Source organism: Octopus bimaculoides, chromosome 7, assembly GCF_046866305.1.
Source record: "Octopus bimaculoides isolate indiv1 chromosome 7, ASM4686630v1, whole genome shotgun sequence".
In the NCBI taxonomy this organism is placed as follows: Eukaryota; Metazoa; Mollusca; class Cephalopoda; order Octopoda; family Octopodidae; genus Octopus; species Octopus bimaculoides.
Window position 1 is genome coordinate 4,750,389 of NC_142934.1, and position 10,000 is coordinate 4,760,388.

Sequence of the window (10,000 nt, forward strand, 5' to 3'; positions counted from 1 at the left end):
TACGCGCGTACACACTTATATGTATCCCCGTTGTTTTAAAAGTACTCAATACAACAGAAGGGTGCAATAGCTTATTTAGGTTGTTCATATAACCATTTAGAGTCTGAGATTTCTGGGACCTCTGCTCAGATTCTCGGATAAAAACAGACTGGTTCGAGACTATTCATTAAAATCCGTTCTTCAAAACAGAATCGTGGCCCTGGTAATTAAGTACCAGTGGCGTACTTTCTCTTTTATTCCTTTTAGTCATTGGACTGCGACCAAGCTGGGGCTTCACCTTGAAGGGTTTAGTCGAAGAGACCGACTCTGGTACTTATTTCTGTAATTTGGTTCTAATTCTATTGGTTGCTTTTGCTGAACCGTTAAGTTAAGGAGACGTAATCGAACTAACACCGGTTGTCGAGCGGTGGTTTGAACACATACATACACAAATACACCAGGCTTCCACACAGATTGCGTTTACCAAATTCAATAACAAGGCATTGGTCGATTCGGGCTGTAGAAGAAAAACCACTTGCCCAAGGTGCTGCGCAGTGGAACTGAACCCAAAACCACGTGGTTGTATATCAAGCTTCATACACTTATATATAAGTGTGTATACAAATGTATACATCATATGTATTAAATGTACACACCTTCACAAAAGAAATTTAGAAGCTAGGCGCAGGGGTGGCTGTGTGGTAAGTAGCTTGCTTACCAACCACATGGTACCGGGGTCAGTCCCACTACGTGGCACCTTGGGCAAGTGCCTTCTACTATAGCCTCGGAGTGAGTGGATTTGGTAGACGGAAACAGAAAGAAGCTCGTCGTGTGTGTGTGTGTGTGTGTGTGTGTGTGTGTGTGTGTGTGTGTCTGTTTGTCCCCCTACCATCGCTTGACAATCGATGCTGGTGAGTTTATGCCCCCGTAACTTAGCGGTTCGGCAAAAGAATAAGTACTGGGCTTACAAAGAATAAGTCCCGGGGTCGATTTGCTCGACTAAAAGGCGGTGCTCCAGCATGGCCGCAGTCAAATGACTGAAACAAATAAAAGAATAAAAAATACTGTTCCAAGAACTGGCGTTGACAACGAAAAGCATAACTGTACTGTGTGTGTGTGTGTGTGTGTGTGTGTGTGTGTGTGTGTGTGTGTGTGTGTGATGGCTATCTTTGTAAAGGTGTGTTGTAAGTAGGGAGGTGTTCTGAGTGCGTGTAAAGATTTATACATGCGTACAGAGATATTGTGAGAGAAGGTACATATTAAAATAGCAACCTCGTACATGCACAGAATACAGAGATTCCCAGACGACAGTTTAATCACAGATATATCTTTCATTCTCTCTCCCTCTCTCTCTCTCTCTTTCTTTCTCTCTCTCTCTCTCTCTCTCTCTCTCTCTCTCTTCCACTCTCTCTCTCTCTTTCCACTCTGTGTATGTGTGAATAATATATATTATATTTGCACAAGAGGGGTTAACAATAAGATTATATGTACTTTACGAAAAGCATCGAGTAAGCCTTTAATTCAATGTTAAATTGGTTTTATTATAACTCGACATAAAAAGATAGATAGATAGATAGACAGACAGATAGATAGATAGAGAGAGAGAGAGAGAGAGAGAGAGAGAGAGAGGACCAGACAGACAGACAGAAACAGACAGACAGACAGAAACAGACAGAAACAGACAGACAGACACATAGATAGATAGATAGATAGATAGATAGATAGATAGATAGATAGATAGATAGGTCACATGTCACTGACCCTGGTGAGTTTGTGTGGTGGTGGACGGGAGTGTTTATAAGGCACCGTCACGCAAGCATAGTCGAACGGTCAAGAAGTTCGCTTGGCAATTAATCACGAGCTCCCAAGTTTGGTTCCTTGGGTGTGTGTCGCTTTCCAAAATACTTTGTCCTCTAAAAACTTGTAAATGAAAGTGGGTAAACTAAAATTATCTGAAGCGGGGTGGGTGCACCCGTCAGATAGATTGCACCTGCAGTTCTATCCTCCACCCCATCGCTGCCCCACCCAGCCCTGTCACATACAATGCCCTGCTGAGTATACCTGCGGATTACGTTATGAGTACAAGTGCCAGTGAAATACTCCTCTATTTTAAGAGACATAATTAACCAAAGCATTTTCATCAGTTTGTCCTAATTAACCAAAGCATTTTTATCAGCTTGTCCTAATTAATCAACGCATTTTCATCAGTTTGTCCTAATTAACCAAAGAATTTTCATCAGCTTGTCTTAATTAACCAAAGCATTGTCATCAGCTTGTCCTAATCAACCAACGCATTTCATTAGTTTGTCCTAATTAACCAAAGCATTTTCATTAGTTTGTCCTAAATGTCCATGCGTGTTTTCAGACTTTTAGTTAGCCCTCATTTCTGAGTGATATAAAGTTTTCTTATCATAAGTTGCAAGTTACTCTGGCGGTTAAAAAATGAGATTGTGTATCATATGTGATACATAGGACAAGCAAAGAGGTAAGACGATAGGAAAATTTTGATTGGGCAATTGGAATACCCATTGTTGACAAGCAACATGTATTATAATTTCATCCACATTTAAGATGTGTAGAAATGCTGTTTTTCCTCAGTTCTGTCACTCGTTATCAACGTTCGCCACCACACCGAACTACTCTTCAAATCAGAGCCTTCACTCTTAATCCACCCACATTGTGTCATCCGTCGTGTATTAATCATACAATATTCAGTACTTCATAACGTGTAGTGCATACGCAGCATTAATCTATTCAGTTTTAATTCATTTTATGTCTTGGCTTTGAATATTATAGCCTTCATCCTATGTATATCTATATACAAATAGTCCAATACAAGGAGGAAGTTTCTAAATTCATTTACGAATCTATATCTAAACGTAAAAATGCATATTTGTAAATGTATGTCTTTAAACAGTTGACTGAAAAAACTAAAAAACGAACATCTACAAACTACAAAAAAACAAACTTTATCGTTCACCATTTTGCACTGAAGGTTTCTGCGACATTTTTTTTTTCAAAGTATACATCCCCAATGTGGTCGAATTACATTGTGTACTACTCGTAACCATTTACTGTGTATGAATATCTTACAAGTTATTGTGTCATCAAAATATCTACCCTGCTTTTAACAGTCGCAAAATTCTGCCGCTAGCACTGCAGACATATCTAAACGCGTATATCAAGATACATATTGCATGTGTCTACATATACATATGTATCTATACCTACAACCTGCTTTTTTCTCTCGTATACATTTTCTACCTCTCTGTCTCTCACAGACACACACTCTACTCACATGAAGACACTCTTATGCATATACGTACTTTCTTACATGTGTACTCTGACTCTCACACGCATACCTTGAGTGGTAGACTTAATCCATCACCCGGTTTAATACCACCATTTGGATGCCTTTAGCAGAGGCCACTCTGTTGCAAGCATTCAGGCCAATTCTTTACCCTGAGGATAAACCCCTTCCTTTAACGTCTTGGAGGCACTGCAAAACGCCGAGGACCTTGTCCGCCTTCCACTGATTAACCCATATGAAAGAAACAAATGTTATGATTCATTCTCTCACATATACACAAACACACTTCCTCTCGCCTTTCATTCACATGACCACATTTTCATACGATGTCTCATGCACAGCATTCTTACACAAATACTCTAAAGTTTACGAATTATCTCACACATACTCACATACTAATTTTCCCATACACACATCTACACACTATCTGTTATATTTATATTCACACATGATATACAATCCCTCTTCTACAGGTGCAAAATCTAACAAACTCATTCTGTCTTTCCTCAGTTCTGTCACTAGTTATCAACGTTCGCCACCACAACGAACTACTCTTCAAATCAAAGCCTTCTCTCTTAATCCACTCACATTGTGTCATCCGTCGTGTATTATCATACAATATTCAGTACTTCACAACTTATATTTCCAAATTCATGCCATTTCCTCTTTTGAGTTATTTTCTTTTGGTAGTTAGCTAAAAATTATTCGTATTTTTTTCACAATATTTGTCATCAGAGCAGAGTGTGTATACTATGCTAATAAGGTCTAATAGACAGAAATTTGTCGAAAGTTATTCCCCCTGCCTGCAAACAAAGACCATGATTTCCTTTTGAGAGGTCACTAATAGTTGCTTTTAGGTTTTTAGCATCCTTTTTCAAAGAAGAAACTTTCAATTCAAGGTTAATTTTTTCGTACATTATATATATATATATATCTATCACTCTTTAATTCATTCATCCAAAGATATGTGGTAGATCCGCTTGAGTAAATTTCTCCGAACTCAATATTTTTTTTTTTTAATTTTGCTTTGCTTTTTTATCGTAACGCACAGGATTCGAACTTTCAGTTTATACACTCGTACTCCAGTGTCTGTGCTGTCGTCTGTGCTGTCGTCTGCGCTGTTATTTAACCGCGAACCAGCCACCAATCCACCATAATGATCAGTAGCTATCAAGCCCTGACAATCACGTTGCTTGTCGAACATAATGTACCCCGATTTCATTATCGAATGTTTTTTTTAAGTCGGTAGGGTTAGGGTTAGGGTTAAAGGAAAATTCCTTTCTTTTTTCTTTCTTTCTTTTTTTCTTCTTTTTTTTTTGTTTCTGTTGGTTTGGGTACGTTTTACGTGTACATGGTGAGAACAGTGAATAAGTTATACACTTTTCACATGTTCGTTTGTTATTCATCAGTTTTCTTTATCAGCCACATTAAAATAGGAACTGAATGCATACAGAGGAGACCTAAACCTAATTCATACACATACATACCTACATACATACATACATACATACATACATACATACATACATACATACATACATACACACATACATACACACATACACATACATATCTAGATACACACATACAAACACACAAACGTATTTACATGCATACATACATACATACATACATACATGCATACACATATACATGCACACATACCTACATACATGCATACATACACACATACATACAAACATACATACATACATGCATGCATACATACATACATACATGCATGCATACATGATACACACACATACATACATACATGCATACACACATACATACATGCATACATAGATGCATACATACATACATAACTACATACATACATACATACATACATACATACACACATACGTACTTACATACATACACACGCATACACATACATACATACACACCTACATACATACATGCATACATACATACATACATAAACACATACGTACTTGCGTACATACACACACACATGCATACATACACACACACATACATACATGCATACATACATACACACATGACGGGCTTCCATACAGTTTCCGATTAGTAAACTCCACTCACACGGATTAGTCGGCCCGGGGGCCATAGTAGAAGTCCTTTACAGCAGGGTGGAACTCAACCCAAAACCACGTCGTTTCAAAGCGAACTTCTATACCATACAGCCACACCTGTTAAACCTTTAGGTAGCCGCCACTACAAACTGGTGGAACATATCTATGGTTTTTAGACCGCCCCAAAAAGTATTATATGTTGTCCAGAAACATTATATAGCTTCAAAGAAGCTATTAGTTTGTAATCGCAATGAATTCCAGCCAGAGAATCTGCATACGGTCATTAGTTGAATCCGGTCAGATGAAACGATGGTATGGTGTAAAGCTCTGGTTTTTCTCACCTCGATTCTATAAAGGTTAATCGGGAGCGTGTGTATTATAATATTATACACACACACGAAGCGCAGCTAACAGTGGAAAGGTGAGGGATAGAAATATAAGGGTGATGAATATTAAGGTGCGACAGAATTGCCACCAAAAAGAGGAAGGAGGAGGAGAAAGGGAAATTAAGAAAGGGGGAGGAAGGAGTTATACAGAGAGACTTTCTCTGAGTGTGTGTGTATGTTTGTGGGTGAACAGAATGACTGAATATATATATATATATATATATATATATATAGATATATATATATATATATATATATATATATATATATATATATATATATATATATATATATATATATATATATATTAACATACGCACACACGCACATATTTATGCATATATCACACATGTGCACGTGTGTATACACACACATACACACACACATATATAAATGAAAAATGCATTAGATAAACAACTAAAAAACGTACACGTAGGACAGATACAGAAGGCCTTAATTTATCAGTTTCATGCCTTTAATGATAATACTGAGAACTTCGCACACACACACACACACATATATATATATATATATATATATATATATATATATATATACATATACACACACACACATACACATGCACACACACACTTACACACACAAACAGGCACCCTAGAAGACTATCGAAACTTCATCCAAAAGACGCTTGAAAGTTATGTATGAATATGTGAATGTACGTATGTAACCTAAAAGCAGACGATGTATTGTCTAACGTTAGCTTACACACGTATGCAAATATATATATATATATATATATATATATATATATATATATATATATATATATATAATATATAATATTAGGGTTATATCTGAATTTGTGGTGAAAAAATCTTTTGGAGGGCTAGAAACGAGTTTTTTTTTTTTTTTCAGTTCAAATTCCGATATAATCGTAATCTACGCCATTTGAAATGTATTTGTTGAAAATTTCATTTTAAAATATCCATGTTTCAGAAAGTCATGAGGAAACAAAGTCATAGGAATGCACGCATCTGTAGTTGCGAGAAAAAAATTTGCAGATATAGAGATGTGTGCATATTAGTGTAAGAAAAGGGAAACAAGCGTGTGCGTGCGCGCGCGTGCGATGTACACCAAAATTTTAGGGTGTCTATAAATTCGATCAAGCCTGTAACATATGTAAATCCAAAAAGGTTTCAGAGTCGAATCCAGAGACCCTGCAAGGGTGGCTAACACAAACACCACCAATATGTGACACAACAGACTATATAGAAGGTCGGACTAATGAGGATGCGAGCCCCCTACGTGGTCAATCGGCCAGTTAGAAATAGCAGCCAAATTATAATCATAATTTCCATCTTAAAGGCACATCCGAAGAAAAAAGATGGGTTGGTCACACCTGGAAAGTATCTGATAATCGATTTAATAAGAACTGAAGACTGACTTGAAGCTGAACCATGACTATGGATAATCTCATTTAATACCTGAGAGTTCTTGCTTAATCTCTCATAACTTTGTATAAAATAGAAATTTCGATTTAAAATAGTTAAAAAGAGAGGAAGAAAGATTTACAGACAAAAATATTTATATTCTTCGTGGCCACTAAAATAAAACTCTATTTTTTTAAAATAATATTGTAAGGGGAGAGTCCAGACACAACAGAATATGCTTCAACACACGAACTCACATAAAAAAATCTTGCAAACCAAATCCAAAAACATTGTCAGGGTTTTTCACCTTCCTCATTCCTTATCGCTAAGTGTAGACAATTAGTGGTTCCTAAACTGACCGAGTCTGTGTTCTGAATTTGAGTACCATTTCTTTTTAGTTAAAGACATGTATTGAGAAATGTGTGGATCTTACTTCAACATCAGTTTCTTTCTAGAAATGAGGCTTAGGTCTGCACGAAATTGATACTTCCCACGATTCAAAAATTACGTGAACCAAATTAAAAAGTTTGCATTTGGAATGTGTGTGTGTATGTGTGAGAGAGAGAGAGAGAGAGAGAGAGAGAGAGAGAGAGAGTGAGATAGACTAAGAGGTAAGAAGGGAATATTATCTATCTTGTCTGTCTGTCTATCTAATTCTACATTTACAGTTAGCTGGACACAACCGTTAAAATCGTAACCTACACTATTTAAACGTATCTTTAAAAAAATTTCATGAAAATATATCCATTTTCAGAAAGTTATGAGGAAACACAGTCGATGGGTAGGTGGCACATTTGTGTAGTTATACCCAGTTCATATACGTTTATTTAACAGTTTTCTTTCTCCACAAAGTCATTTACTATACGCATATTCCGCAACAGGTAAAATTTTGGCTGAATTAAAACTGTTCTAATTTCATTTCATTTGAACTTCAAGACCGAAATGGTTAAACTGAACTCATATCTATGAGAAAGCCATGAACACCGCAACTTCCAAGTTATTTTCCTTCTTTAATGAACGAGATAGCCCGCTTATATATATCTGACCGGAATACAGAGTCCGAAAAGTCCCGTGTTGTTTAAATGAAACATCTTAGGACGAATGCCTAAGTCATTTAGTCATATCAGGATTATATTAGGAAATTGAACATTAAAAATATTGAAATGAAATGAGAAAACTTTCAAAGGAATTATCAATTATCAACTAAAAGATCTTTCCAAAGTGTTTTTTTCAGTGGTAAAAATTTCCGAAGTTTACTGGTCGAATATAAGGAAAAGAAAAGAAGTAAAAATATACATATAACAGATTTAAAATATTTATAAGCAACAACAGCAATAACTATAACAAAAATATATTCGAAATTCATTAAAGTCTAAGTAGAGTTAGTGATAAAAGCCCCCGACAACCTGGTTCCAAAACCCGGGTTCAATCCCTGATTGCTGCTATTTCAATCTGCTTAGCGTTTTTCACTAGGTTAAAGGAAGCGAACAGTACAATTACAGTTTCCTATCTCTATAAACCATTTTGGCCTTTGAAATGAGGGGACATTGTCCGTGGTCGCTCGATGTATTAGAAATAGCAGCGAAATCTTCCTTAAATTACTCTACCGTCTAACAAGGTTGAAGTGCGGAGGAGGGAGACCACACTGTATAACGATTTCTAAACGACAGGATAGTCGTGGTTGGGGGCGAAACAACATCTTCTCCAGTGTTGTTAAAAATGAAACATTACGTAGGCATTAAGACAGGACGATGGAATGGGCAGAAACGGGAAACTACAGACCAGTAAACTAAAATCGACAGCTCAGTCACCCAAAAAGGTTCCAAAAAGTAAACAGTACCAGTTATATATTGGGGTTAAATTCTTTTAACTATATGACTACTATGCAGGAAAAAATACTTTTACACGATGGCGATTATTTCGATTCAATTTGATCCTTTTAGCATCGTTTTTACCTGAAAGAAAACTGTAACTAACTTCCTTTTCTAACTTTCACACAACTTCTAAGCATTTTTATATAAATGCGATTTGTTTTATATTTTGTCTGTAGTTTAATTTCCATTTGCAACTGCCTTTAGTCAGTTCACCTGACCATCACTAAATTACACCTGCGGAAGATGCATAAAAGGTACAAAATCCCCATTCCCTTTAATTAGCTAATTACAAATTTGATACCTGGAAAAAATTAATTTATGCTTGTATAAAAAGTATGCGTGCATATTTAAATGTTGTAATGAAAGTTGCCCTAAAACTATCAGAAGAACAGAAGGTGATGGAGATGTAATTTGGAGGTGCAGGTAACGATGATAGTTCCCTACTTACCTACTACTGTAAAGACAGTTAGTATCCTAGGAGGTCGGTAAGCTGCAAAAACTCTCAAGGCTCCAAACCTATTCCCCGCAAAGTCACTCAGACGAACCGGCTAAGTAAGTCAGCTGACAGGAATATGATTATTTGATTGGCTGACAAGTATTAGAAAATTTCAGAGTTGGAGAGAGAGAGAGAGAGAAATAGATAGACAGACACAGATAGAGCGACAGAGTAAGGGAAAGAGTATGACAAAGAGAGAAAGGGAGACAGGGAGACAGATAGAGAGAAAGAAAGAGCGAGAGTACCCCCCACTTCCCAACTTACATCCTATCTTCGTTTCATCTTAGTTTTCGTTTTAACTTCTCTCACTTTTCTTATCGCATATGTAATGAAAGATAGAGCGGATAAGAGTGAGTGAAAGAGGTAAAAAGAGAGTTATAAAGAACGTTAGGAGTAGTGTTACTGAGCGTGGAAAAGGTGGCGAAAAACCTCAGAAGGAAAGAAAGTATGAGAAGGTGAGAGAGAGAAAAGAAAAGAAAGTTATCTCTATCTTGCAATGTTACC

The 10,000-nt window shown here is 36.6% G+C and overlaps 1 protein-coding gene across 25 annotated transcripts in view; it reads right to left on the minus strand.

Annotated features, from left to right (window-relative positions):
- LOC128248317 (uncharacterized) overlaps nucleotides 1-9,533 on the minus strand; it is a 167,708-nt gene extending 158,175 nt beyond the window's left edge. For all 25 annotated transcript variants that reach the window (XM_089354667.1, XM_089354663.1, XM_089354665.1 and 22 more), the window contains exon 1: nucleotides 9,449-9,533. The gene's annotated coding sequence lies outside the window, so the exon portion shown is untranslated. The remainder of the gene's footprint in view (nucleotides 1-9,448) is intronic.
- Between the last annotated feature and the right edge of the window lie 467 nt (nucleotides 9,534-10,000).